This window comes from Dipodomys ordii, unplaced genomic scaffold (genome assembly GCF_000151885.1).
Source record: "Dipodomys ordii isolate 6190 unplaced genomic scaffold, Dord_2.0 Scaffold13, whole genome shotgun sequence".
Lineage (NCBI taxonomy): Eukaryota > Metazoa > Chordata > Mammalia > Rodentia > Heteromyidae > Dipodomys > Dipodomys ordii.
Genome location: NW_012267229.1, coordinates 14,365,763 through 14,370,293, shown reverse-complemented (window position 1 = coordinate 14,370,293; position 4,531 = coordinate 14,365,763).

The following is a 4,531-nucleotide window of genomic DNA, read 5'->3' as shown; positions in this document are numbered from 1 at the left end:
TTCCCTTCCCTTCCCTTCCCTTCCCTTCCTTTCCCTTCCCTTTCCTTCCCTTCCTTTCCCTTCCCTTCCCTTCCATTTTCTCAGTTGTGGGGCTTAAACTCAGAGCCTGGGTGCTCTCTGAGCTTGTTTTGGTCATGGCAAGCACTCTACCATTTCAAGTCACAGTGCCACTTCCCATTTTCTGGTGGTTAATTGGAGATAAGAGTCTCACAGACTTTCCTGCCTGGGATGACGTGGATCCAAAACCCTCAGATCTCAGACTCTGAGTAGCTAGGATTACAGGTGTGAGCCACTGGTGCCTTTCTTTGTTCTGTGATTTTCTGTCACCATCTTGACTATTAACATCACTGCTACCACCACCACTACCATCATTATCTTATCATCACCATTATCATCACTATCACCATCAGTGTCACCATCATCATCATCACCACCATCACCATACTATCACCATTGCCATCATCATCACTATCACCACCACCACCATCATCATCACCATCATCATCACTATCATCATCGCCACCATCACCATTATTATCATCATGATCACCATCAGCATCATCCTCATATTGCCATTGCATTAGTAGTGTCTTATTTTTTCTTCCTTCTCAAATTTTACATCATTTTCCTTTAACAGGTGCTTAAAAGTTGCTTTTGCTGAAAAGGACCAACTCTACTTGTGCTCTCAAATGAACTAAAGATAAGACGGAAGCTAAGCATCCCAACCTCTACTTGGTATCTGTCTTTGGTTTGAGTCTTTCTCTCTTGCAGCCACTATTCTGGGATGGAGGATAAGAGACAAAGGCTATTTGCTGGAGAGTGATGACTCTAATCATAAAAAAACCACTCCTGACGCATCTCCCGACCACCAGAACACATCTGCAACTGGGACCCTTTACCAAGTATGCACACCTCTTCTTCTGTCCCTTGTTCTTCCTCTAATTTAAACCTAAAGCAAATGTCTGGAGAAATGGGCTAAAATGCCCCCTTTTCTCTTCCACTGGTACAGGCCACATAATAAACCCCCTTTCTCTACCCTTCCCACCTCGTGTCTTTTTATATGGTGTATTGGGCTAAGTGGCCAGACCTGACCTAGGAAACCCAGGAGCTGGAGCTTGGGAGCTAAAATCTCCTGTAATAGAGTTAATGACCACATAAAAATGGACAAAATGCACCCTTTCCATGCATTAGCCACTGATAGCTAGCTGATCCTGGATGAAGAGAAAAGATGGAATTGGTTCCCACGGTGCCTGGAATTCCTGTTATGCCAGCAACTTTATATCCTTCCGCTTGGGCTTTTTTTTTTTTTGGCCCTTATTTGGTGAGAAAAATGAATATTTGGAGTCTACGGGTCCTGACCCTTGGTGCGTTCCCCCAGCCATGCCTTGTTGTTCCTTTTCCTATGCTCTGCACCATTTGGGATCCAGCCACGCTATCTGAGTTTCTGTTGTTTGTCTGGCAGGAAAGCTTCTGAGTTCTCTATGGTATGAAGGCTCTCCGGAGCCCCTTTTGGGTTCAGTTAAACTGATTTGCATTTTTGCCAGTGGGCTGTTGGGGAACCAGGGATTTGCCTTTGTCTTGGCAATCAGCAGGAATATGAAGCTCCCAGAGAACCCACGGTTAAGGATATCTGTTTATATCAGAGTCTTTCAGAGGAGCAGCTTATCACTGGTAAAAAGAATGTCTAAGCTTTTTAAGTGATTCGAACACATCTAGAGTTCTATACATGTATGCCAAAAAAATGGTATGTAGATGTATCTAAAGGTTGTGCAAATGTTGAGTTAAAAGTGCGTTCGTGCATGTAAAATGGCCAGCTAAAATTCTTTTTTATCCAAAAATATATCACATCTAAACTTCTTCCATATAAAAATGGACTGTGGGGCTGGGAAGGTGGCTCAGTGGTAGAGTGCTTACCTAGCACGCATAAAGCCCTGGGTTTGATTCCTTAGTTCCACATAAACAGAAAAAGCTGGAAACGGACCCATGGCTCTAGTAGCAGAGTACTAGCCTTGAGCAAAAGAAGCTCAGGGACAGTCCCCAGGCCCTGAGTTCAAGCCCCAGGACTGGCAAAAATAAAAATAAAAATTAAAAAAGGCTGTGATAGCCAGGTGCTGGTAGCTCATGCTTGTAACCCTAGCTACTCAGGAGGCTGAGATCTGAGGATTGCAGTTCAAAGCTGGCCCAGATAGGAAAGTCCATGAGACTGTTGTCTTCAATAAACCACTCAGAAAAGCTGGAAATGATCCCGAGGCTCACATGGTACAGCACTAACCTTAAGCACAAAGAAGCTCAGGAACAGGGCCCAGGCCTGAGTTCAAGCCCCAGGACTGACAAGAAAAAAAAAATTTGTAAGATTTTTGACATTTCTACTATTTCTGACCAGTCTCATTCAGATGCCAATAAAATCTGCCATGGGGACAGTTCGGCTATTTAAAACCTGGCCTATGTCTGTTTGTCTTAAGTAAATGAATGCTATGAATATACAAGATACTCCTGAATATTAGAAAGTAGGCCTACTTGGGGTCACTGGCACTGTTCCCCTAATTTGTGAGCAATAGAGCCTTGCCTAGTTTTTGAAATTCTCCAGGGCTAGAAACATCTCACTCACCTTGTACCTCCATGTACTCACCTACTATGGAGTGAATGAATGAATGAATGAATGCTCAAGTCTCTGAATTTCTCTCCACTTCTCTCTCTGTTACTCAGGCTGCCACCTCCCTGCCTGCTTCTCATTCATGGGGCTCAGGGGACTCAGATGAAATGTAGTGACAGCTGTGTGGTCGCTCGCTCCTTTCCTGCTGTCTCTGTCTTCTATTTTCCTTCAGAAGGGTGCTGTGCAGCAATTTGGATTTCCTCAGTGTCCAGTTTGGCCAGCTCGGGGTGAATTCCATGCTATCTCCCAATGAAACAGGCGCTGCTGCCCCTGGTCCCATCTGAAGCTCTGAGACTCTGGTTTTATCCTCATGGTCCCATTAGTCTTCTTAGAACAATGGCTCACCATTGAAAACATATCTGGATTTCAACCCTGATCTCTGTGGGACTTTGTTGTTGTTGCTATTGTTTGTTTTGTTTTGTTTTTGTGGTACGAGACTTTAAGGCCTCACACTTGCTAGGCCAGGGTTTTATGATATGAGCCACATCTTCAGTCCTTTTGCTTTTAGTTTGTGTGTCAAATAGGGTTCCTGACTTCTGTTCAGACTGGCCTTGAATCTCTCTCGATCCCTTACTTCTCTTTCCTGAGCAGCTGGGATTATAGGTATGTGCTGCCAGGCCCAGTTTTCCCCGGGTGACTTGATCCCTGCCTCTTGAAACTAGTTTTCCTTCATTTGTTGTGAATTATTTGAGTTGTTTTCCCATTAGTTTCTCACATAAACTGAACTTGGTCCCAGTTTGATCCCTCAGCATCAAACTCAGTATCTTCGCACCTACTTTCACCTGTCACGTGTTACCTGACTTCACTCATCCTGCAGGTCTTAGCTCCACTATCTTTTCCTCTGAGGCCTTCTAAATCAGGTGGTCCCACCATCCATTCACTTTGTCATCTGGAATCTGACAACCCTGTCACCACCACAGCTCTGGTGCAACGCTTCTCTGGTGTTCACCTTTGTCTGCATACCACCCTGTTGTGTGTGGAATATGTAAGCTAGTCAGAATGGGCCAAGGACATTTGGGACCCTCCCCTACCATGGCACTACCCTTGGGAGCATGCTCATGGGTCCACAGCCCCACATCTAGAGGTCCAGAACTCCCAGGGGTGTCTGTTCCATTGTTACCTGCCTTCACCCCTTGCATCTGCACCTCCTGAATAGCTAGGATTAGAGGCATGAGCCACTGGTGGCAGGCTCATTAAACACATTGGCCAGACAATAAAAGCACATACGCAATATGTTCTTTGCTCTAAGTATCATATTCCTTCTCTGATCTGTGACACATACAGGAAAACCTTCTCCCCTTCCTGGCTTGCTGACATGTACCCTTGGCCCTAGGACTCAGCAAGCTTGTCTGAGGAGGAAAGTGCCTGGACAGTTCCTCCTTTGATCTGCACACTGACTGCCCATCAATAATTATAGAAAGCAATCAGATGTGGTGGCTCATGTGGTTCTCCTAGCAAGTTGGGAGGCTGAGATGGGCAGAATTGTAGTTTGGAGCCAGCCTGAGCAGAAACATTCATTAAGACGTTCTCAATGGAGAGTTAGGCATGTGGCATGAGCCTGTTATCCTAGCTAGGCTGGCTCACATGAGCACCCAGAAAGGGAGACCCTATTTCAAAAATAACCAGGATTTCCGGGCACTAGGGGCTCATGCCTATAATCCTAGCTGCTTGTGAGGATCGCAGTTTGAAGCCAGCCCAGGCAGGAAAAGCTGTGAGACTTTTATCTCCAACAAACCACCAAAAAGCTGGAAATGGAGTTGTGGCTCAAGTGGTAGAGCTCCAACTTTGTATAAAAGAAGCTTAGGGACAGCACCCAGATCCTGAGTTCAAGCCCTAGGACACACACACACACACACACACACACACACACACACACAC